Below are 26293 nucleotides of genomic sequence, written 5' to 3'. Positions count from 1 at the left end.
TGGGGGTCTTATCTAGGCTTCTTTTTCTTAGATAGGAGCTTTATCGGAGAATGCTTTAAATCTTCCTTTTACTGCTTGAGTCCTTAAGAGGAAGATAACGTGTTATGTAAATGTGGTTTTCTTTTTTATGGTCTTTGCTATATTGGCTTCTTGTGCACGAGTTGGATTTACCAGGCATCGTGACATTGTTCTTTCCTGTTCCTAGATTTGGAATCCCACCTGCCTTGGAGAACATCACTTACAGTTTTAAATCCAGGCTTACTAATTCTGCTGCATCACACCACTCAGTTGCTGTTGTGTGTATAATAAAATAATAGTGCGCAATCATATTTTTCTTTGATCGCTTGTCCCTTGGTTTAAGTAAGCAGTGGTTTTATTTCTTCCCTAAACAGCACAATCTTTTCGGGGTATATTTTTGAGCTGCTGTATAGTTTCCCTAAAACCTTGCAAACAGCCATCTACCTAGCTCTTAATATGAGGGCAGTTTCTTGAAGGCATCGCTGGAAAAAACAAGCATATATTCATCTTGTTGGAGAAGCTATCACCAATTTGCTGGTTGTCATAATAATGCTGTTAGGCACTGTTAAGTATCTGTTTTATCTTTTTTAATTTCTGTCTCTCATTTTCCTACTAGAAAAACAGATCCATGGCAGTGAAGTTGCGTGTGCTTACTGGAGCCTCCTCTTCTCCTCTTTTTGGGTCATTGAATTCTCTGCTCTTGCGAGCCTTTTGTACTCTGTTCTCGTGTTGAGGGTATTTTTGACAGGGACTCAATACTCAAATTGCTGTTTTAGTTACTATGGAGAAGCTTTCCCACAGGAAGGCTTCTGCTCTGTTTTATGAAGATGGTCAAACACTGAATTTGCCCAACTTCCTCATAACTTGCAGTTAAGAAGTTCATTTTGTAACAGTTGTCTTTAGGCTAAAAATTCCTTTGGCTCATGTGCTTCCTTTTAGGCTTTGCAATCTGTGGTGTCCTAATGAAAAAGATGAGAAGCAGGATGGAAAAAGTAGTATATCCTGCCTATCTCAAGAGAAACGAATGTGCTATTTTATGCCTGTCTTAGAAATGAGTTTATTTGGGGTTTGTGGTGTATGCTGAGGTATGTCTGCTGATTCCTCCACTCGTTGGTGCGGCTTCTGTTGAGAGGTCAGTATCTTACGTGGGGTGCTAGATTGTGGTGTTCTCCCTTATGTCCTGGAATGGGAGTCCTTTAAATGTTTATTTCTATGTGGAACACATCCTGGGTCTGATGCTGAGTGACAGCAACACATATGCTTTGATTCATATGTTGGACTTTTTTTCTGGTACCTTCTGTAGTTTTTCTTTGTATCTGGTGCACTGAATACCACTTAAAGAGCTAGCTGCATTAAGTATGGTTCAAAGTGGCAGCAAACCATATGAAACTGAGAACTTTACCCAGAAATAGATTGTGAAAGGTTCTGAATGCATTTTATTTTCATCTGCTCTGTTAGTGTCTTTGCTGATTGAACGCTTACTCTTAAGCCCACTGTTCTCAGGCTGGTGAGGTCGTGTGATTTTTATTTTATTTTTTTTTTTAGCTCTCACCTCCTCCAGTGATAGGAAGGCAATACTGCATCCTTTGAAGGGCCCCAAGATTTGATAGCATTGTGCTGCAGTGCGGGCTTTCATACCAATCCTGTGCAGTCTACTGTGATGTGAAGGGTAGGAGCTTTTTTCTCCTCATCCTTTTATTTCTTTCAAATCACCTGTTAAATACCTGAGAGTGAACAGACTTTGGGAAAAAAGTTTTCCACATAATAAGGAAAGTTGGAGGAGAGGATATTCAGAGAGGAAAGAGTTTTCTAGGTTATGCTTAAAGGATTATTTGGGTATAGGAAAGACTTCGTAACATGGAATTAAGCCTGAACATCTCTTTAAACTCCTACCTGAACTTTCATCATTTGTCTGTAAATAGAGGTATTACAAAGGCCTTTCAGCTAGCTGGTGTCAGAATCTGAACACATAGGAGATGCTTTCTGGTTCTGCTTTTTTTTTTTCAAGGCATCATACAGGATGAGGAGGGAGTATGCTTCTGTGGCAGGTTTTAAGGCTTCAAAAATTGGAGGAGTAACAAAGTTATTGGATAACCTGTGTGAGAAGAGAGACATAAAAACTCTCTTGTCTGAGGTCACACTGCAGCTAATTTTCGAGCGTCGGGAGTTAAAACCAATGTTCTGCCTCTTGACCTTCCTAGCTGTAAAAACATAAATGTTTTTCTTTCAGAATTTCAATACTGAAATTCTTAAGTTAAATCTGAAGGAGTTCTTAAGCTGCAGAGAAATTGTTTCCTGAGTAGATGACAAAAAAAAGCCCTGAGGGCTGTTGGGTTTTGCTTCCTCTTCCTCTTTTTGTGTCTCTGTCTCATTGAGCTTGGCAAGACAAGGCCCGTGAACTCTTGCAGAGGATGAAGGCTGAAGCTTCTTGTGTATAACCATGAGTGAGCTGACAGATAGACTCTGTCAAAGTGACAGTTACTGTGTATAAAAAATTGGTGATAGATGGGAAAGATTTTGTCATTGAGTTTTGCCCAAATTGTGAACATCTCCAATTGTGTGACCTTTTCTAGTTTAATTAATGTAGATCTTAAGAGCACAGGACATTGTGATTATGGAAGACAAATGTTGTTCAACTGCATTACAGAGCTCAATGCCTAAATTTGGTATGAGGTCTGGTGTTCACTGAAGGTTTACAGAAATGAATTTAGCTCTTAAAGAAGGGTCATCTTGAAAATCTAATGCATGTGTAAGTTTCTAATATCATCTATATCTCTGGTATATTTGCTGCTTATTAAATCAACACTCGTGTTAACATTGATGAAGGAAGCAGCAATTGGCATATACGTGGATGAAAAAAAACATTTCCTGCAGTTGGCCCAGCAAATTCTTGTCTCTTTGAGTATTCAGACCTCAGTAAATACATATGAAAATGGAATTATTGATTCATGTTCATGTTTTTTTTCAGTTAGGTTCCGGGGAGAGGAATGGCAGCAAGAGCAAAATATTCTGGGGTTTTGTAATGCTTTGAACCATAAGTACCTCACTGTGTGTTCATTTAAAAGAAGGCTGATGAAGTTTCTACCTGTTTTGCTTTGTATTTGGAAATGCAGTTTATTTCCTTAGAAAGCAGCGACTGCATGTTGATTGCAGATGTGCTATAATAGCTTTGGCGTTACTGTCCTCATTTCTTTTTATTGGAGTATGGAGGGATGCATGGTAAAGTCTCCTAGTCATCACATAGTATGGAGTTCATGACAGTAACTGTCAGCTCCTGAGCAAACAGATTTTATTCTATGGAAGCTGTAGTTGAGCACAGGGAAGGAGATAGGTACCTCTTATGCTTAATACCAGAATTAGTCCTACACAGCTGTGAGCAAGGATGCTACCTGTTTCCCAACCCAAGGGACCTGCAGATGCCGAGCTGTTCTTGCCAGTCCATGAGGAAGCTTCTTGCAGCCTGAGGAGCAGTCACCATCTCCACAGAAAGCTGAGGGCTGTGTCAGCTGGAGAAGTAGGAGTTTCAGATCAACATCTGAGAACTGTGATCTATCAGAAGTATACATGAGGTATTCATACTTCCCTCCAAAAGTTGCATGCCAGTCTGATAATGGGCAGCGTGACCACTGTGTGTTAAATCAACAAACTAAATTAGGAGGGAGTTGTTCCTATGATGCCTGCTTGTCTCCTGAAGCCCTCTTGGAGATGAACTGAGGAGAATGATTCTTTTAGATCACAGCTGGAATATAAACGCCATCTTCTTTTGTGCTTTTAGAGAGGTGTGTCAGGTTGTGTGCTGTATCTGAAACAACTGTTGGCTTCTTTCACCAGCAGGAGATGCCAGTGGTTGCTCTCCCCTCCGCAAATTATTCTTGAATGTCTGTGATAACATGGTTGAACAGGCAGCTGTGTGTGTTTCCTTTGTCTCACTGTTTCTCTATGAATCTTTTTCTTTCACCATAATTGGAGCTTGCTCTTCCTCAGTCCCAGTGGCTTTGGTGATGTCACTGAGAAAATGTCTCCATCTCCCACATATGTTAATAGAATTGTTTGAGTTGGAAGGGACCCTTAAAGGTCACCTAGTCCAACTCTGCTGCAGCAAACAGGGACACCTACAGAAGAACAGGTTGCTCAGAGCCTCTCCAGCCTCACCTTGAGTGTCTCCAGGGATGGGGCATCCACCGCCTCCCGAGACAAGATGTGCCAGTGCCTCACCACCCTTACTGTAAAACATTTCTTCCTTGTTTCTGGCCTGTGTTGTGCAGTTTCATGGCTTCCCTTGGTAGATCTGTTTCTATAGCAGCCAATTCTGTGAAGAATAATAGAACTGTCTGCCAAGTGATTAATGATATGAAGGTAAGTAACTACATGAGGTTGTATTCACCCAAATGAATATGCGGACTGTTCCTCTGACCCTACAAAGTAAAGATTACCCGATGGTAGCTGGAGCTCTCTGAGGAACACACACTGTACACAAATTCTCTTCATATCTACTGCTCCTTCGGAGTTTTCAGTTGCACTTCTGCAGCTGAAAGGAAGCCGGAGGCGTCCTGAGCATGCTCTGTCATATATGTCTGTGTTCTAAGCAAAAGGAAATGAGACATTTGTGCCTTCTTCAAAGATGAAAACACTGTAGTCTTGAGCATTAGCATCTCTCGCTCATGCTACTGTGATGTGTGTGTGGACTCGTGTCTGAAGAGCTCTTATTTCTAGAGTGAAAATTTTTATGACAGTTTTTGTTCTGCAGAATTTGTACTCCCTTAACGAAATGATTACAAAATTACTTGAAATAGGCTGCTTTAAATGCTGGAGAGGAGGTAATGTTTAATCTCTGAATTACAGATAACTCCCGTGTTCTTTCAAAGAATTGCAGGTTATTCAAGGCAGCAGTCAGGACAGCTGTGCTGGGCAAAGAGGACTGAAAACAGCAATTTTCCTTCACCTGTCCAGTGGCAACACACCTTTCTGAAATGTTATGTAGCTCAAAGCAGTATGGAAACTTTTCAACTTGTAGACTGTCACGGCTTTTTCGGTTCTATAAAGATGTTTATAAATTTTATTTGTGTATTTTTCATATTTTTATAAAACTTCATAAAAGAATCAGAGACTATCCTGGTGGAAAGAGTTATTTGGATTTTATAACTGATTTGCAATTATGTGCAAGTATTTGTATGGTCTTTATGCAATCAGGAGAAAAGAAATCCCAGGTCATTTTAGAAGAAGCTATTGCTTTTCTTTTTAGTGCTGCTTTTATTCTGAAAGTGACCTTGCATATACTTTATTTTGCTTTTCTGCAGTATTAATAAAGCAGCGTTTTTGAGATGCATTTTAATTTAATTGCACCCTTTTCTACTTAAAAGGGCTTAGCAATGGGAACGTGTTTTGTACATTTTCTTACGACTCAGCATCGTGTAGTTGAATAATTGCATTTGAAATGTGAAAAAGTCAGCAGCACTTAGGGACTCCTCCACTTAAGTGAGCTGGCCCACCTTTTTGTCTGTGTTCATACGTGATTTTTGAGTTTTAGAAGGCAAATCTTGCAAAGACTTCAGTAAGGAGTAAACCCTAGGGCCTGCAGCCTGATTGTTAGGCCTGGTGGTATCTTCTGTAGGGCTGGTATGAGGTCTCCCAGATGCAGATTGTTCTCTCAGTCGCTACAACTAGATCCTCATTGCCTGCATATGAACAACAGCTTTGTTCTGGCATTGGAAGTATTTTGAAAATATAACATTTTTAATTATGACAAACAGGTATTAGAGACAAATTTTCTGGTGTTCTCATGCAGCTTCTTACACTGATCTTGGCAACTCCTCCTGCTTTGGGCTCCAGTACAAAATGGAAATCCTGTAGCCTTCAGCTATTTCAAGAAGTAGATCCAAACTTAGGGTGTGATTAGTAATTTATTCTCGTTTCACAGACTAGTTATTTCGTTTCCATATTTTAGGCTTTGTCCTACTTAATTATGTGGCTTTGTCAAGGCCTCATGAGGTTGATCTCCTTTCTAAGGAAAATTCACAGAACCTGGTATTTTGATTGCAATTTTATGTTTTTAGCACAATGTTCTTCATAGCAAAACACAACTTGATTGACTATGGCTTAATGATATAAGAGCTCTCTTTGAAATTAGGTTTCTTTTAGAGTAGGAAGAATTAATGTGGCCTTGTGATGGAAAGGTGATTAAGTAGCAGTGAATTCTTCCCTTCCTTTCTTAAGAGATTGTGCACTTCCCTTATTTGTTCTTGGTTTTATCTTTCTATTTTTTCTCAAATTCTGAAGATATGATTCAGTTTGTAAGTTGGACTTCACAGAGAGGTTCTTGTGTTATAGTCAATTCAGTGCATATTCATTAGCCTATTATGTTATTTGGAAGAATTTTAAGTTCTGCAAAGTTGTAAAAAAGTCATCTGTGCTCTGAACTTGGAAGTTTTCATCATTGTCAACAACTGTCTTAATTTCAGGCAAGTCACGAGCTGAACACATTCATAGGAATATTGTATATCTTCTGTGGCTTACATGTGCAGATCGTGTTATCCTCTGTAACAAACAGTGCACTTCTTTGGAGTAGGAAATACTAACAGCAATGCCAGTTACCGCAAAAAAAAGAGAATTGCTTCCATTGTAAGAGCCACAAAGCCTTACCCTTCAAGCCTAATAAATGTCTGAGACATAGCTCAGTGAAGTGGGAAATGTTTTTAAATGCATACACACTGATGGGTCTTGATTTATTACTGGAGCATTCCGTTGGGCTGTTGTCTAAAGTTACTTGGTTAGGTGAACCGTAATTATTAATCCCCAAGGATTTAATGTAGCAGTTGCTGTACTTATGTGATAGTATTATCCTTTACCCCTTCTTTATTACCATTAATATTGATTACATTTTCAGTGATACTAAATTATTATGGCAGGCTTAGAGTCTAGATGCAAATTAAACTTCTGATTGATTTCATGTGATGTATGAATTGCAAAGCATGTGAAAGTAATATTTAAAAATGCCATTTCAGTAACATAGCAGTGAGTACATGGAATACTTCACTGTTCATCTGTTACTGAAGACACGTGGTTTTTGTGTCTTGAATAAGCAGTAAACTTTCTGAGGCTCATTCTGCCTGGATATGATTCTATGAACATTATGGTTTAACGAAGGAATAATTGTGGAGCTGTAATAATTAAAAACAAATTGCAGTGCTGGAGCATGTACTCAACAAACGATCACTTGGTAGAGGCTTCCTGGCTCTGAGGAGGCTCTTTTAAGATACAGACAGATAAATTTGAATGACCTTGCTTTCTCTTCTGCATTTCTGTTATAAAAACTTATTCTACCACCCGCTTTGTAGTTTTTTATGTGTACTTCCAACTTGTTTGCTTTTCCAAACAATTTCCTTTTTTTCTTAATGCCAAACTCAGTAATGCACTTAAGCATGTATTTCACTGTTCTCTTCAATCAAACCTGGGTCGTCAGGGCATGACTCTCTTCCTTTATTCAACTACAGCTGTTGGGAAGCTCTTAGGAGCTCATTGAGCTTGCGTTTTCTAGGGAGGTATTCCAGGTCAAAACAGCCTTTACTGTGCACTGATGGTGTTTTTTATTAACACTATTTATGGAAAAGTGACTGTGAGTAATAGCCTTGTGAGATGAGAAGTTTGTGTTTAAGCATGACATGTTTATTCTGAAATTGCTAATTATAACTTTTGAAGATGAAATTAAGATGAGGTTCTGGGGAGATAAATGCTGAAAATAGAGGACTTTGGAGGAAGCTACATTTATTTAGTTCCATTCAAATTTTCAGTCTCTTTTCTTAAAATAAGCACATTTCATGCAAATTGAACTTCACATTTCAAAGCACTGGCTGAGAGGATCTGTGAATAATCCGCCCTTTGATGGTGCATTAATATTTCGTACTGAACTATTTACTAATTGCAAAACATTTTTTTTTCCCTTTCTTTTGATACGTTAAAATATTTCGATGAGATTTGATAGACTGCTGCTGAACATCTCCTCAGGTGAGCTGTGGTGGCACGAGATCAGTCTGATGGATCTTGCAGGTGCGTGTGGCTGGTCAGCGGTGGCTGCTGGCGTGGCTTCCATACATACGGAAGCTGCGCTTTGTTTCTAGTCAGCCTTCTTCATTGCCACCATCTCATTGGAATGTAAAATATTAGGTTTGGATTTCATTTTAACACAGCTGAAGTTTCGTCTTGTTAATCAGAAAGTTTAAAGCTTGTATCTGTTTGAATTCTCTGGAAAACACTGCATCTTTCTAAGCCTTTTTTTTTTTCCCGAAAAACCGACTCTAATTTAAAGAATTCATGTCCGACTTGCAGATCAAAGACTGTGTAGAAGCACACTGCTATGTTACTACATACTAAGGGAAATATATCACAAGGAATTTATATTTAAAGGGAATTCTCATAAAAAGGGATTTATAGTTCTGGTGATCCTGGTTGGCAGGCAGTGAAAATTGCTTGTCGCCTGCATGAATTTAAGTATGTTAAATAGCTAAAATGCTAATTGGGAAGATAGAGTGGATGGTCAGTTTTTCTTTCAAGTTTTGAATATTCTGCTTTCTCTTTTGCTATATTGTGCCCTGTATGTATTCATCTGCTGATTGAAAGGTATTCCAGGATAGGTAGTAGAACAATAGATCTGTACACCTTGCAGTATTGCCTAGCAAAAAGTGTAATTCATTATTTATCGTCGCTGTTCAGATGATATGAAGTATATCTACCACCATAGAATATCCCAAGTTGGAGAGGACCCGCGAGGATCATTGAGTCCAACTCCTGGCTCAGCGCAGGACCACCCAACAATCAAGCCGTGTCTGTTTTCTTCTGCCATTCTCTCATTTTGTCATTCCTTGGTTGTTGTTCCCTGGTGTTCTTCAGTGTGCTACTAGAAAGAAAGCCTTGATTGAATACATTGTATATATTTTCATCAGAGCACGCGTTTAAAATTAGAAGGCATCAAGCCTAGCTTTTTTTTAGTGTAGATACTCTAGTTAGGAGTATTTGTACTCTGATCTCTTCAACTACCTGACCTGTCATACGATGTCTTTCAGCTTTTTCCTATTTCAGAGAGTACGAGACTCCTGTAGTAGTTTTGTGTTGATGGCTTTAATGGCCTGAACTTTTTGACAGTAATTATTTCTAAATCCTCCACAAATAAGGACAAAGTTGTTTGCATCTTTTTCCAATCCAATATGCAGGAATTATTTCAAATTTTTACAGGGCTTAAAAAAGGAGAACTGGAAGTACCGTGTTTGATCTAACCGCTTGCCCTTCAGCTATGGGAAATCTCAGTGTTTTGTTTTTCATAGTATTTTCCTAGCATTTTTTACCAGTCCTGTTTTCTTGTGATATCCTGTACTTAGTGTCCAGCCATCCTTAACTCTGATTTCTGCTTCTGGATGAGTAACTGCTTAGTTGTAAACACTGCAGGCACAGCTTCAAGAAAATGCCATTTGTTCTTACAATGAGGTCTCTTTCTCTTTGATAAAATTGTGATGAATTTAGCTGGGTATCTAGTAAGAGGTATGTTATTTGATAAGACTTTTTTTTTTTTTTTTCCCCTGTTAATAAAAATCTGTTGTTTGGAAAGTTGACAAGTGGCAGGAAGGAAACAAAGTACAATTTCAAATATTGCCTTGTTTTATTTTGGACTGCGTCAGTTTGTCGCACTCATGGAGCTTGAAGCTCATCAGATGCAAGTCTTTCTACTCAAGTATAAACTGGAATCTGACTTCTCTGTTTTCAAACCTTGAAAAAATGGTGCACCTACTGCTGAACTTACGGTGTAAGCTAGCCCTAATTTGGTACTGCTTCAGCTAGTCAGCTTTCTGTAGGCAAAATTACTGCAATGTTAAGCAGGAAAAGAGAAAGCATGTTGAAGAACTGAAGAAAAAAGCAAATAATTTCCTGAGCCTGACCTCACAGAGAAACCTCTTCCTTCCCCCAAGCCAACCATGATAAAATGCCATAAATTTTCTCCACATGTTCTGGCTGTGCTCAAGCAGACACTGCTGAAGATTTGAAGCTTGTAATAAGATACATTTCGTCCTGAGGAGTGGGACTGAATTTCACCTTGTTCTTCTCTGAATGTTTTCTTTTGGCTAGACATATGAGTTATATTTGTTTTATTTTTTTTTTCCCACAGGATATCTGCTAGTGGAGGGTAACATTGTTGGATGTACATTTCAGCATTTAATTTTTTGGATCAATGATCCATAGCTCCTTCTGTTGGTGTTTTGGGGAGGGAATAGATCAGTGTTAGTGCCGTGTCTTATATGTGAGATAAACTTCTTCATCACTTCGTGCTAAATCCTGAAGACAGATGCAGAACAAAGACAATGGAACATTAACTTACAATATTTATTTTGAAATTGATGTATATAGGTTAAAGTTTGTTCCTTTATTTAACATTAGCCAGAATTTTAGAATTTGAACACGATTCTTTATGACTGCAGAATTGATGAGAATAGATTATACTGTGATACAGTGACGGAAGCAGCATTTAAGAAAAGTTGGGCAATAGGAAGCTTTGTTATAAAAATGTTTGCATCAGTAAATTCTTAATGCAAGGCCTTTGTGAAGTGCGGCAAAGCTCTTGGGTGCCCACTAATGCATATCCTTTCAAAAGTTGCATCCAAATCTGGAAGAGCAGATCCTAGTGGTGATTACCAGGTCAAAGTTGTTAGCCTAATGCTTAACATAAAGAATCCTTCAAAGCAGCGAGCTGTGTAGTGTCGTACAGCTGATGAAAATGTGCCGGTGAGGATGAAAGCAATCTCTGGAGGCTCAGGAGGAAACATGACTTCGGTGTGTTTCAGAAACTGGTGAAGCCAGGTGGGCGTTTGCACCAGTGCCCAGGCACAAGGGCTTGGGGCTGGCGAGTAGCCGAAACTGCTGCTCAGTTGATATGTTTTATAAAACAGGAAACAGGAGAAGCTATTTTTGATCACTCACATTTGAAAGTTATGTTTTAAAGTAGATTCAAATGTTTTTAATAATAACGAGCTGGCTCTGGCTAGTTTGATACCCCAAGCTACCAATCCAGAGTGGTTTGAGGCAGCTGTAGACAGTGTGTGCAATCCAAGGCTTCCTGCCTTGCCTGGGAGATGGCCTTGAACTCTCACAGAGAAATCCCCTGCTCAGGCAACCAGGACTGGGTGAGCACCAGGAATATACTGAGGGCAAAGCCGGTCAGTGATTAGGGAAGAAAAATCTGCTCCAGGCTGCTCTGACGTCTTTGTGTGACCTCGAATCGCTTCATCAGCTCTTTTTTTTTTTTTTTTTTTTTTTTTTTTTCTGGGTAGCATCTGTATGGGAAAGGTTATCTTACTCTTTGGACTGCATTCCCTCCCTTTGTATACTTGTGCTGACTGATTTCATTGGAGTTATTTCTGGCTGGTACAGATGTAAGATGAGTGGCTCTGTTTCTGTTAACATTGCCCAAATACATGTTTGATCTCTTTAAGCTTCAGCATTCGGCCTTTGCTGTCAGAGGTAGACCAATACAAATATTTTCTTAATGCTCAGCACAAGAAAGAAAAAGTCAAGATGATGAACTCCAGAACGTAAAACTCTAAGCGGGTCAAAGACTGAATCGCTAGTAGATAAGCCACCCTGGAAATGAGTTTCTCCTTTATGAGGTTTGGTTTTACACACTGATGAATTTCTGGGAGGAGCTCCAGGGTGCCAGGGAGAATGTCACAAAGTTGTTTCACACTTAAAGCCTGTCCTACAAGGAAAGCCATTGCAGTCTGGAGTGTTCCTCCTCAAGATACGCTAATGCGCTGTGAAAGCGCACATCATGCCTGGATGGGCCTGCTGATAAAATGCTGCCTGGAGAGCTCGCAAAGTGCTAATGTGTCAAAGTGCCCACAAGCAGAGGGTGAATAATACTGCTTCTAAAGGTCACATCTGTTGAAGTTAGCTCGTGTGCTCTTCTGGTGTGGAGCTGGATTGTGCTTGCGAAAGTTCTTTTGTTTTCAGTAATCTCAGAATGCACAGTTTAATTGGTAAAATCCATAGGGCTGATAAAGTGTCTTCATTTAGATAGGCAGAAGGAAAAGCCAACATTGAAATGTTAGTCACCTTACAACTTGTTGAGTTGGTGTGGCTATCTGATACCAACTCTCGCCTATTAGAGTATTCCCCCAAATGTGTTACCATTTCTGGGATTTTCTTTACCTTCTAGTGAGCAATTGCTGGTAGTTATTCAGAACCATTTACCAAGCAAAGTTAAAAGCTATCCTCACAAGAAACTGGACTTTTTGAATATTAGGAAACCCCCATAGCTATAATGCTACATTTCTTTTCTGTTTATGTTTGCTTTAATGTTCATCGTTTCATTCTCTGTCCTGTTTGAAAGTTTCAGCCTTACTTCCTTTTGTAATCTTAATATTTAATTTCATTCATAAAGTATTTTGAGTGTAGTGTATTATTTCTGTCAGTGACATTAAATTCACATGCAACTGAAATGTAACTCAGAGTAGCTTACCTATTCCTGAGCTCTTGCAGTTTTATTTGGGATGTAGTTATGCTTCAACACTTCTCATAAAACATGTATGTGCAACTTAAACATGTTAATAAAGCCAAAAAAAAATCTTGAAATGACTTTTTAATAGTAGCAAAGTCTGTCAGACTTGTCAGCTATTTTCAGTGTCTTGCTGGACATTCGTATTCATAGTAAGTACAGGACAAGAGGTTATCTTGTTTGTACAGGCTGTGGCTGTCTGGGATGTGCAAACTGTTTTATTTTAAACTTGCTCGTATCTGTGAGCTCACTGTGACTTTCGCCGTGAGTTCTTTCTGTCTTGAGGAAGAGCCATTTCCAATTTTGTGAGGAAAATGTTTATCTCATCCCCACAGTTAGGAGGCTGCAGGCTTCAGGGAAGCTTTGTGAAGAGGAAGTGCTCTTCCTCCATTTGTTTCTGCTTTTGATTCTTCCTGACGAGTTGTTTCTTGACACCACATGCTTGGTTTAGAAGCTCTGTTTCATCAGGATGAAACTCTAAATGCTTAAAGGGGAAGAACGTTTTGAACTCACTTCTATAAGTATGTTTAAGTAATGTTCTTTCTTCTGTTTGCCTGTTTTGATTGCTGATCTTCTAAAGGATAGGTAAGAATTCACCTTTCAGGCACACTCTTGCCAGTTGTTTTTCTGCCCTCTGGTTGTTTCTGATGTAAGTTATGGAAGCGTGGTTCTCCAGGGTCACCTGGCTTTGTTTGGTTTTATTCTTTCCATTCCCTGTATCTGTTGGAGACTGATGGGTTGGATCTTCCCGCTAGATGAAGAGGACCTTGCTATCCTCAGTTTACGCTTCCTTTTCTGTTGCTCTTTGAGGCGTTCATCTGCAATCACTGTTGCTCCTTCCCTGTTGAAACCAAATTTATTCTTAAAAGCTCACCAAGTAGGTACCGGCTGATGGAGTTGTCTTGCAAACTGCACAGCATGTAAATTCCTACACAACAGGTAGGTTGTATAGGTAAGAAGTGTAGCTATTTCCCTTCTTATAGTGTGGCTGTGTTTGTTCTCTTTCTTTGCAAGTTGATTTCCATGGTACTGGTCTAGTTTCATCTACCAAATGCTCTTCTTGACACGCTTCCATGCTTGGTGTTCATTGGTAAAACATAAATGAAGTACCTTACTGTCACTGCATATAACAAGGATTTTCTTTCTTTCTTAAATATTTTTTATGTCCTGCATTGTGAAACATGGTAAACTTCGGTGTCTGATTCCAGAAAAATCATGCTGCTTACTTTCATTTGCCAGGACAATGCTGTCTAAGGGGTGAATAAATATGAAGTTGTCTTATGGAAGTATAAACCTGGTTGCATTAAATACTATATATATACACACATAGTATCCACCTGATTACAGATCTGAGATGCTGAAAATGGTTTGAATTTACAGAAGTAAATTGCAAACAAAATCTGAGGTGGTGTGGGTATAACTGGTAAAATTGTCGTCGTGGTTGTACACTTGACTATCAGGATAGCCTATCCAAGCTGGAATGTTTGGGTGTACAGAAGATGGGACACTCCTACCAAAAGCAGGCTGTTTGATCAGCCTACGTATACTCCAGGAAAACATTACTCTCACAGTAATGGAATTTCTCGAATACTTTTCCACATTACTGTGCTAAGCTACTTGATTCTTTACCTACGTGTGTTCTTTTACCTGCATTTCAGTAGCTTCGTCTTTTCATTCCAGTGTTTTGGTAATTCAGCAAGGATCACATGTAAACCTGCTAGATTATCTTCCCGCTTCCCTAAGCATTATGATTTGGAGCTGTTAGGGAAATACAGTACATCTTTCTTTCCTTTGGTAGAGAAAAATTCCAAGCCAATCTCAATGTTAAGTCTTCCAGTTACCTTCTTCAGTTACCCACAGAAAGCATATTCAGTAATCTTTTTTTTTCTTGTAGCATAAGCTGGGGGGCAGGAATTGGCAGGAAATGAGAAAATTAAGTTCCATTTTGTATTTATAGTCAAGAACAAGCAACACATTAATGACTTCTTAATGAATGGGTGAGCAACTGCTGGTGTACAGTGTGCTAATACCTTGTTAAGTATCTGCCATACATCTTTAAAGAGAACCTTGTGATAATTGATAGCCACCTTTTTCTTTTTAATCACTAATAATATAAAATTAATCCAGTCAGCAGGGAGTATAGAAGGTAATAATTTACATTAATTGATTACAAATGAAACCTTAATATTCAGTAAACTTCACAGTGATAATCAGAAATAAAAATTAACCTTTTTAAACAATATTTTTTGCAAACGCTGCTATCAGCTAAGTGATGCTCTTTTACATTTCTCGTCCAAATAAGTTATGGATGCCCCATCCCTGGAGGTGCTCAAAGCCAGGTTTGGATGGGGCCCTGGGCATCTGAGCTGGTGAGGGGCAGCCCTGCCTACGGCACAGAATGGGACTGGGTGGACTTTGAGGTCCCTTCCAACCCGAGCCATCCTGTGGTATTTTTTCTATAATTCTTATCCTTAGTGGGGTTTGTATTGCTTTATCTTTCTCCGTTCTTAGATTAAGACAAAATTTATCCTGCAGGTCTTTGCGTGGAGAGGAGAGTTGGGGTGGGAAGGAAGGAAAAACAGGATTACCATATAATGAAGAAGGCATTTTGTTTGTAGACTGAACATTGTTTTGTCCCATACTGGAAGGTGCTGCCCTCCTTCCCACGGCCCTGTGCTTTTCTTGGGGGCTGAGGGGCCCCTGCGTACCATGGGCTGCTGAGCTGCCAGCTGTGCCCAGGGGTTATCACATCCCACCTATGGAAGGTTGTTTTTTCCCTGTTACAGAGTTTTTCCAGCTTCCTTGTTTTCCTTGGTGTGGCACACAATCTGGTAGCATGTAGATAGTAGCCAGTGATTGATTTATTAATTAGCTGTCTAATGAATAATAGCAGAAGGAGTGTGATGACACTGCAAAAGCCCACAGAGGAAATGTGCTGGGCAGTGGAGGCACTGAGTCTTTGAATTGAAAGGAACGCGTTCCTTGGAGAGAGCTGGGGACTGTGGGTTTTTTAATCAAAGGGCTTGACCACCTCTGAAAGAGGAGCATGATGGTGATTTCTAGGAGAGTCAGAGAACACATGAGAGCAAAGGCGTACACACCAAGAGTCAAAAGGAAAGTCCTGGCTGGGTGACAGCCAGAGCTGAAGGGCCTACAGGGCCTTGGCCCTGCCTGTGCTCCAGTGGCTTGGTGTCCTTCTGCCAAGCATGGTTCCTTGCGACAGCCAGGTGAGCTCATCCATGTCTGCCAACTGCTTCAGAGTGTGTGGGGTGAGGAGGAAATTGTGCCCCTTTTTGTCAGCTTCTGATCTTGTTTTCATGCTGCTTGTCTCAGGGATCTTAAGTGCTTTAAACACTAGCGTAATGTTATTAAGCTAATATGCTCAAAATGAATGCCCTCATGCAAGAAAGAGAGACTTGCATGAAAGGACTGTTGTGCTTGCTTTGTTGGCTGCAGCTGTTAGCTCTCTCGGGCAATGGCCTTTCTTACGTGGTCTGTAAGCTCTGTGTGTACTGAGGGCACTCTGCAAACTGCTGTAAAAACACGAGGGCGATGCATGGTGCTCACCTCGTCCATTCTTCTCTTCTCAGTATGATAAAATGATACGCTTTTAATTGAAGAAGACACGGGGCTAATGGAGTCCAAATGCCGTTGTTTTCAAGGATCTAGAGGCCATTTATCAAATGTTTAGAGTGAAATGTCTCTTAATTCTTTGAAAATGAATATGACAGAATTTGGTTTGAAGAATTCTGCTTTTCTGTGGCTATTTAACTTAATTTTGAGGCTGTTGAAGCAAATATAGTGAACATGTCTGTAGAGAACAGTGAAGTTTCAGACACATGCTCTTTAAAAGCTGTTGTAATTGGGTTTGCTTTAGATATCTCTAAACATAGGAACCACAATTAGATTGCTTTCAAGCAAATAAAGTAGAAAACATTTTTAACTTGGTTCACATTGGGTCGTGTTTTAAAAAGTGCTTGAGTACACATGGCAGAAAGGAAAGGGAATTCTTCACATTTTGAAGTTTGGGTATTTTTTGTGGTATGTTCTGCAATATTCTGTGCTTTTTATGGCTACAAATTGTAGACTCAGTTAATTACTTGTTAAGTTTAATTTTTATTGTAAGGGGGAGAGAGTCGTAGAATCATTAAGATCTGAAGGGACCATTAAGGTCATCTGGTCCAACCCTCAGCCGATCACCACCATGTCCACTGCATCAGCTCTGCTGATCCAGGGAAAAGGCAGAAAATTCTTGTAAGGAGCCCCAATTCACTTTGTTCTCTGTGTGTCTGTATGGTGGAGACTGCAGCCCGTGCCTTTTGGGAGCTGGAGGCTGTGACACACCAAACACCGCGCATTGACAGGGAGCGGTATTGAGTGTCGGCTGCTGTTCTGTAGCAATGAATCCGCTTATGAATGGCTGCGGCAAGTTTAAAGGTTATTATCTCATGTTTGTTTACTTTGTACAGATAAGATTTCAGAGGAAATCGAAGGGCACTGTCTGGAATTCTCAGTCACTGCAGTTCCATAGAGGATATCGATTGGTTCCTAGAGGTTGCAGGGGACTCATTATCTCTCTGCTCGTTGTAGGCTGCTGATGAAATCTCCAATATTTAAGCGCTGTGATTCTTTTATTGTTGTTTTGGCAGTTTGTCAAAATTAAATGGCTTAACCAAATCAATATGCTGTCTTGCTCGTTAACATCTGCATTCCACGTGTCCAGATTTTTTTTGTTTTGAACGAATTTGGAGTGGGGCAAGCCACAGGGATGACAGAAAGTCTTGCACTCCAAAACTCTGAGGCTCCAAGGAAGCTTGCTGGAAAATAAGCTCTTCGGTCAGTTACATGGTCACAGCCCCCACCAGCATCTGTGCTGACTGCACGTGTGGCCGTGGGTGAGAATCTGTCTCCGAGAGAAGATGCAGCAGTGTTGAAGACGTTACTTCTTGAACTTCACCTAATTTAGAACAGTCATCTCTGTATTCTGCCATGTTGAGCAGTGAGACAATTAGCTGTGTAGTTAGGAATAAATGAATTACTTCCTCTTGGTTGTGATGGCCTCTGTTCCTGTCGGGCGAGGAAGCTTTTCTCACTGGCTTCGGTTGTGGTGATATGTGGCTCTAGATATATGTTTATCATTAACTAAAATAGCACAGCTGTTGAGGAAAGGTTTGTTGCCATGCCTGTTCTGCACGCTAGGCACATTCTGCGTACATGTCAAACAAAATGCCAATTTAATAGGCTTCCTCAGAGCTTCCCAAGGAGTGATGATGAAAGTTTGGCAAGTTTACTTGCACAGCTCTGTATAAAATCTGCAGGGCCATTATCTACCAGACACTTGCAATATGCAAAATGCCAATGGTGTTTTTACATTCTTTAGAGTCTAATAAGCTACATACGTCAAAACTGTAAAGTTGAATTAACTTGTGTGTGTAAATATGGCAGTACAGTTCCTTTCTCTTATTTGTGTGGAACTGCTCCTGATGGTAATAATTAAAAATTAAATAACATGGGAAGCATTTAAATGCAGTCCATGTATTTGAGCATACCATTGGTGTATGGTGGGATGGGCAAGGGCGTATGTTCTAGAAACACCTCTGTGTGGGGTTCAGAGCAGTGGGGACATGAGGGGCGTGCTGCTGCTGCCTCTGTGGGTTCAAATCCAGTTCTTCTTGGAACTAGCAAAATCTAATGTGCACATTTAGTCATCAGCTGTTCTGTTACCAAACTCTGCAGACCTACCAAATTTGCTTAGTTCTTGTCTTACCCTGTTGCACTTGAAGATAATATCCTGCCTTTTGTTAATGACAGATATAATTCATTCTGAGTCTGTAGATCTGTCCACATATTCACCTGGCACCTCAACAGCAGCTGTAGCAGGTTGACAAGTTCAGGTGGAAAGCTGTATGCCTGTCACACGATAGAGCGGGATGCAAATGACCAGGTTCATGCTCTACTGCTGCCCATCTACCTCTGGCTTTGCTCAGCTCTCCTGCCTCTGCAGCTGCTGTTGCACAGGAGCTATAACCAACCACAGACCAAAACTCTTCCCTCTTCCAGGCAGCTTCTGAAGTGATATAACAGTACACTTCATAATTTTCCTTTTTACCTCCCACAAGATGACAGATTGAAGGGCTGGGACTGAGGGAAAGGGGAGTAGGCCCGAAGCTGCCGGTGCCCAACACTCTCGGACGTTGGTTTGGATTTTGGATGGTCCTGTGTGGATCCAGGAATTGGACTCAGTGATCCTTGTGGATCCCTTCCAGCTTGGGGTATGCAATGATTTTTCACAGCATCCATTTTGGGCATCAGCTCTGGCTGCCAGGCCTCAGGGCAGATTTGGCTTAAGAAGGAATTGTGCGCTCTGACCTCAGGTTTGAGCTGTGGGGCTGGCACCCCTCTCAGGCTTAAAGTGTTGCAGATCGAGTGACTCTCTTTGGTACAGTAGGCTCAGGTGAACCCACCCATATCCAAGAAGGACAAGAGTTGTCTGAATGCCCACTTGTATGCTTTGCTTTCAGGGACTGAGTTCTTGAGTCTCTCAGAAATCTCCTCCTTAATGGCAAGCCAGGAAATCTTTTCACCAGACCTGAACTAAACATGTATGTTCCTCCTTTTAATGCCTTTCTGACTGATAGTAACCTTAAAGAGTTGATTTTTGTCGTTGAGTTGCACAGGTCTTCTGCCTTCCACTTCTGTCTTATTTATTCAATCCAACTTAATATTCGAAAGACAAAAAGTGAATTGTGGAGCATGTTTTGTAGCCAACGTATGATGTTTACGTTGATGTAACTCAAGTGTAAGAATTGATTTTTTTCTGTCATAAATGAGGAATAACTTGGGATTGTTGAGTGCATAGGGTAGCTCATATGCTTTGCTGTGGCTTCCTGATCAGATGGGGGCCCAGCAAAGTCGCACCACCAGGAAAAAAGGGCTCGAAGGGAGGGGTAACCTATTGCTGTTTCCCATGCTGTTCTGTCATGGTTTCCACACATGTGACCATGGCTTTCTCTGTGTACAGCACTCCCCCAGCATTAGGAATTTGATGCCTCCTGATCCCTCCTGGGCGGAGGAGTCCAGTGATGCAAAACCTCTTCGTTTTCCTGGTTCTGTTCTCCCATCCCTGCTCTAATATTACCAGAATTTCCCTGCATATTGTGTATGCTTATTTAAAAAGCAGTGGTATTACTGAGGCACAGTTATCTTTCCATTCACATGGGACTGAAATCTCCACTCCTGATAAATTACAGCTGAAAATTAGTGAGACTGGGGCCAGGCTATAAAGCAGGAAGAATTAATGTCAAATGGGTGAACAGAACTGAGCTGGGATGTCAGTGTCCTGTGGAGGCCCTGGAGTAGAACAAGGCCTTGTTCAACCAGCTGCAGGGAGCTTGCTGCTTGGAGTAGGTAACTGCCAGGTATGGTCCTGCTGTTGGAGCCTGAAAATGTTGAGTACATGTGCTTTTAGTTCCCTGGCAGTGCTGTGTTGCGATAGAGAGGCCAGTTGTTTGCTCCTCTTGCTGTTTGCTGCAGGAGCAAAGAGCTGATGTTTTAGCAGACAGGAAAGTATCTGGAGGAAATGCTGGGTGGAAAAATACTTGAGGTGCAGTGTGAGAGCCTGAGGTTGGTGCTACTTGGGCAGCTGGCTGCTCTGAGGCTGGCTGTGAGAATTCTCTGCTAGCAAATCACTTTCCACTAAACCCTTCAATCGCCTCACCCCTCAATAGCCACAGGTTTTCTATAGAATACTCAAAAAGATGGAGGATTTAAGATGGCCTTTAAGAAGACCTTTTACATCCAAAAAATCTGCTTTCTTATTGTCATTCATCCTCTCATGCACACATTTCTACTCCATTTTTACATTAACATCAGAGATTTTCCCTTTCCACCCGTACAGTTATTGTGAATTTACTGACATCCAGTTGCATAGTGGCATGGGACGTACTCCTCTCAACCAGACAGGAGAAAACCTTAATTTCACTGGGAAAAGAAGATCTCTTCTGCAGAAGGCTGTGATTCATCTTTTTGTGTTGCTAAGCCCATCAGAAGGAAGCTGCTGAGCTGCAGAAACTTTCCAGCACCAGCCGTTAGCTCTAAAAAATGCTTTGCTGCTCTTTGATTGGGTTATTGTTGCTCTTAGTCATCACAGCCCCACAGCTCACCACACACCTCTGCCAGGTTGTGTAAGAACACAGCCTAGTGCTGTAAGCCAGAAAGGAGGGTCTGCTTCAGCATAGGGAAGTGGTTAGTCTTTCTTACACCTCTGACTGCAAGGTTCATGAAGTAGCACCAATGCTTCTGAAAATGCGCTTTGCTTTTAAGCCTCCCCTGTTAGCTTACAGAGGAGAGAAGCTACTGAAGGAGCCAAAGGTTCTTTCTTCCACTAGCCTGATGCCAATCCAAGGAGGAGGTGAGGGAAACAGGCTACCAGGAGCTTATGGGAGTTCTCTGCTTGGTGACTTCTTCTGCCAAAGGTTTTCTTCCTGTGTTTTGCCCGAGGAAAGCTGAAGAAGAGGATTTGTGTGTGTTTCGAGATGGTCTATGGGAAACCTGAGTTAAAAATAAAAAAAAGAATAAAGTAGAACTGCTAGGAGGGCTGTGTGATCTCTCTGCAGGTCAGTGTACAGAGACCGTAGGCCCCAGGTTTTTTGTTTCAACTGAGGGCAGGACCTGGTAACACATCACATTAACACTGGGCCCTGGGCTTTGGTGTCACAGACGTAGCTGTGGCATTGGTTGTCCTGCTTTCTTTTCGGTTAAGAAATGCATCTCCTCTTGAGACAGATGCTGCCTACCTGTAGATGGCCCCTGTTTGATGTTGGTAAGCCTGACATGGAGGCCTTCTCAGGATTTACATTCTGCTTCAAGTTTCTCTTATTTCAGTGGTAAGCCTGAAAAGCCATCACTTTACAAAGCAGAGAGCAGACACCTGCTCCACATCTGCTCTTTCTGTTTGCCTGACTTTCAAAGCTCTTCTCATGCTGTTAGTTATCCATCTTTTGTGTTCTATGCCAGTAAGTTTGTAGGCCTCAGTTGTCATTTTAGGAGACAGGAAGATAGTAAGAAATCTTCTGTGATTACTTTGCTGATGCTGTTCCTTGTGATGGTATTATTTCTACTGCAGAGTATGTTACAGCCTTGGGTGCTTGGGTGGTTTTGCCTTCTTTCCTGAGCTCTCCAACCATTTTTCTCTTCTGCTGGAGCATCGAAGAGGAAAATGGGCATTACTATATCCTCCTAAGAATATATGTTTTAGCCACAATGTATAAAATAGAAATGCGGTTGTCTCTGACTGACCTTGGCTCTTGTCATCTGCTGTGCATTTGGTGGGTGCTGAGTACATCTGAATGATGTGTAAAACTGAGCTATGTGCGCGTGCTCTTATTTGCAGGGTAGAATCTGGATTGTTCTTAGTTTGAGGGGGATAGATGCCCTTCAAGTAACTGCTCTGTGTTGTGACAGTACTTTCTAGGCAGCCACAAAAGTTATAAAAGTTTGGACTGATGAGCTGAAGTGATGTGGATAAAATAAAACTTCACTTGCGTGTAGACCCTGATTCAGACCTGGGTTTCTTTCCTATGGTGGCTATGGTTTCTGATGACTGTGGTGATCCAAACAGCTTCAATATAAAGCATGATCTAGTTGAAAAGATGGGAGCTGTGCTGAGCAGGAGTTGCACATGCCTGTCAATCCTACCAGTACCTGTGATAACATGGATATTCCAGGGTCAGGGAGGTGATGTTCACTGACTGTCCTGGATCTTTGAGGACATCTTCATTGGCCATCTGAAAAATTCTTCATTCCAGTTCTTCATGGGTTATTTCTGCTGGCTATAAGTAAGGTACATTGTGCGGGCACCAGAGACTGTGTGGAAAGATGTTGTCTTATTTTCCCGAATTGTGTGTTCTAACACCTGGGTGATTTAACTCTGTAATTATATGACAAATAACTCTAGTTTTTATTTCTGTAGCAAGAGGTGATCATTATGGAAATGAATCAAGGTACCAGGAATTGTGGTGCTTAACAGCTTCTTATACATTAAACCTTATAAAGCGTAGAGGAATAAGTTGGGTTCAGAATCTAAAGAGCAGTACCTAAGCAGTGATAAATAAAAAAACAAAATGAAACAAACAAACAAACAAAAAGCAGCTTAGGAAAGATAGATTGGGAGATAAGTGTAGGAAAAGTAGATGAGTCACTGGCTTGATGGGATGACAAACTGTGTGTCATAGCAAATGCCTGTTCCATGGAACAAAAGAATTAACAAGGTAGTAAATATTTTAGACACATCTTGTATAAGATACAGTGTTTTGTGTTAAAGAAAGGCTTATTATGAGTGCCGTTATGAAATTTGCATGAAGAAGAGAGGGATTTTTTGCCCGAACTTTGCCCAGTGCATTAGTGCCACAAGAGGAGATTGATAGGAAAATAATGCATTTAATTTTGGATTAAGAGTTTGAGTCATTCTTTGAGAAAAATTGCAGTGGTGGTAGCAAATTAAGCATGCAGTTACTTACAAAGTCAAAGAGACAGGTCACTCCAAACTCTGGGGAATAATAAAGATTAAAATACTACATCATTAATTTCTGTACTGTAAATACTCCTGAGTTAAGAAGGAACTGCATAAGATTCTTGTAAAGCTCTACAGTTACTACTGAAGCCACTGGGAAAGGCTACTGCATACTGTTAGAGCATTATTAATATATATGAAAGTCTTGGTTGTTTCCAGGTGGCTGAATCTGCTAATTAGCATTAGCTGAGACACTTGTCATGATTAACAAATTCTGTGAAGGCATGAACAAACAAGCCCCATTGGTCAGGATCACTGCATCACAAAATGGACTTCTTTTGCTTACTTTAACAAGTCTGCTTGGTTTTAACAGGGCCTGGTCCCAAACTTGAACCCTAGGTATGAATTCCTCTGGAAGAGTTTGAAGTGGAATTTGGACTTCCCAGGTTTGGTTTTCTTTGCTAGAAACTCTTCCAGCCTTCCTGAAGTGCTGCATGTTTATTCATGTTCAGGTAGCAACCCTTCCACGTTCAGTGTAAAATAAAATGTGTCAAAGAGCTGACATTACTTCTTAGTGAGCTGCAAATAATGTGTGCAGCTTGGGGGCAGCTCTGTGCGCACTGAGAGCTGCTGGTATGCTGCTCCCCAGGTTGAAGAGATGAGGGAGAGTATGTGCTGAGAGCTTCCAACAAGGGGAAAACAGCACTGAAAAGTACTCAGCTACCTTTTTTGCTGCTTCTCAGCCTTTCTGATTGAAGCAGACTGTGTATATGAGGCCCTTTCTTGAGCAAGTAATTCCTGTGGCATTCCTGTAATTTGGTGGTATGCTGACAGAGCAGAGTCCTGAGGTACCCCGAATCCTGAAAGCACTGAGAAGAGCAGTCGTCCTGGTTGTCAGCAGCACATTTGACGAGGGCACCCTTCCTGAGGCAATATTCAATATAAAGCTCCCTAGTCCTTGATATCTGGTGGGAACACAGGGATGGCTGGCATTTTGTTTCAGGGAGTTACTGTTTTACACTCCAGTCCTTTGGAACCGGTCTGTAATCTAGCTAGGAATGATTGCCTTCATAAGCAGGTTTAGTAAATACAGATCCTGACCAGCGTTTCTACTTTATTTTTCTTTTTTTTCGTTATAGAAACAGATAAGTAGTGCTGAGGTGGTATTTGGAATTCAAAAAAGAATTTTGAATCTGGTGTAGAGTTTCCGTATGGAATCTGAAACCTCAGAATTCAAGTCTAGTTTGTAGCAAACCAAACACTACTCAGGACTAAGATAGTGGTTGTCAGGGCAAATGAATTCAGCTTTTAAAGAAACCCAGGTTTGCTATTTTTTCCTGTTCAGTGCTGATTTTTTCCCGGTCCAGTATGCCAGTAGAATTTATGTGGTTGTGCTTTCTGTGCTACTTCTGTGCAGCTAGTTAAGCCAGGGCTTTTTATAACCTAATGTTGATGGTATTGCTAATGATATGTACAAATGAGGAAGCAGATGAGAGTTTTTGAAACATCAGATTAGAGTAATCACAATGTAAACATGTATTACACCGGAATAATCAAAGGGCTTTCCAGGCAGATGAATTCTTCTTCTTGCTGATTGCTTTAACCTTTCTACTGAACGTAGGTGGAGTGGCCGGTTGTCTGTCTCTGGAGCATTCTTTCATGATCTTTCTCTATCCATTTCTTACTTAGAAGCAGCAGTTTGTAATGCTACTCCTTTACAGGCTGTCTCTGATCTCTTTTTCCAACAGCAGTTGGCACTAGTTTTTGTATTGTCTTTTCAGATAATAATACTACTTTTTTTCTGCTGCCACATATTTATCACTTGTGCTGTAGTTGCTAGGAAATGAGGTGGGTAATACAGGCTTGCATCGTACTTGAATTTTTGCTCAGCTTTCTGTTGTATGGTGTAGTCTCATATTCAGATACTAAAGAGAAGAAAATAATTTCAAGCTTCTTAACATGACCCTCCTCTCTTTGCCAGAAGGAGAAAGGGAAAAATTTTCTGTACTTTTCAAAATGAATAGCAAATTTTCTGCCCACCAAATTCATTTTTTCTAATGTTTGCTTTTTAATCCTCAGTGAATGCCTCATTCAGAGTTTAGAGGTAGGGAAACGTCTTGTATGCATGCTGTTAGAGATAAATTATATTCCTGCTGCTGTAAAGTAGGTATTCAGTAGCTTATTAAAAACTGGCTTTTTCTCTGCTGCATAGATTTGGTTGGCTTGCTTAATAGAACACCTAAGTGAATTTTTATGCGTTGGGATTTTCTCCAGTGTTGAAGACAATTTTGTTGAATTGGATTTAAACATTTAAAAATGGGAGTATAAGAAAAGCTGCATTGATTAAGGTCCCGGGTAAGATTTTAAGTAGAGAAATGACTAATAGTGTTTCTTATTAAAAGTAATTAATTGCTACTCGTGGGCATTGTGACAGTTATTGTTGCAGTGAGACCAGTGAGTTAGAAAATTTTGGGTCCTATATCTTTAGGCCTCAGTTAGAGCTTTGCGTAAGGTAAGTTTGATTATTTCATTTAAAAGTGTTTTGCTTAACTTAAAAAAGACACAGAAGAGTATCTCACTCATGGATTTCTAAATGCTTCTGCTAAATCTTTGGTAAGAATTTCCTTTAATGGCAGCTAAAAAGATCTTTACTATTTGATACCTGCTTAATGGTGACATACGTGCCATTAATTTGATCTCAGTCTGTTTTCTGTTGCACAGATGTTCACATTACAAAATCATTATTGTCTACTCGTAATCAGCACTCCTATTGGAAAAGCCAATATAGGAGTGGGGAACTAAATGGGTGTCTGAAGTCTCATCTTATTCTGGAGACAGTCTTTCCAAATGAGCAATAAAGGGTGGGCTGTGTGAGGAAACGCATCTTTGGTGCTTCTGATATGTCTGTTCTTCAGCTAAAGGGAATACTTCATCCTGACCATTCACTCAGCACCAAGCCTTTATGCACAGAATAATTATTTTTAATGAATAGCATGGGGATTTAAATCCTTATGACTTAGTTATTTCTCAAATGAACTGAAATCCTGTTTCCATAGTGAATATGAACTCATAACTTGCAAGGAGAGTTTGGAGTAATGTAGATTATGGTCGGATGAAATCTGGCCAAACTTCTCAGAAAGATTTCCTTTTGATTATGAGAAAACTAAGGAATTTGTCCTGATTCTTGGCTGAAATTGAAATGAATGTACCCAACGATTACCATCGGTACCAAC

The 26293-nt window shown here is 40.5% G+C and overlaps 1 protein-coding gene across 10 annotated transcripts in view; it reads left to right on the top strand.

Annotated features, from left to right (window-relative positions):
• Positions 1–26293, top strand: part of LDLRAD4 (low density lipoprotein receptor class A domain containing 4) — a 291190-nt gene that overhangs the window by 68501 nt on the left and 196396 nt on the right. Inside the window, exon 1 of one of the 10 annotated variants that reach the window (XM_046925117.1) lies at positions 11322–13489. The exons of the other annotated variants lie outside the window; for them this stretch is intronic. The gene's annotated coding sequence lies outside the window, so the exon portion shown is untranslated. Of the gene's footprint in view, positions 1–11321; positions 13490–26293 lie in introns of those variants that run through there. 10 annotated transcript variants of the gene reach the window in all.

The sequence above is a fragment of the Gallus gallus genome, chromosome 2 (assembly GCF_016699485.2).
Source record: "Gallus gallus isolate bGalGal1 chromosome 2, bGalGal1.mat.broiler.GRCg7b, whole genome shotgun sequence".
NCBI lineage: Eukaryota > Metazoa > Chordata > Aves > Galliformes > Phasianidae > Gallus > Gallus gallus.
Note: the sequence above shows the minus strand (reverse complement) of the source record. Positions and strands in the feature narration are given on the sequence as shown.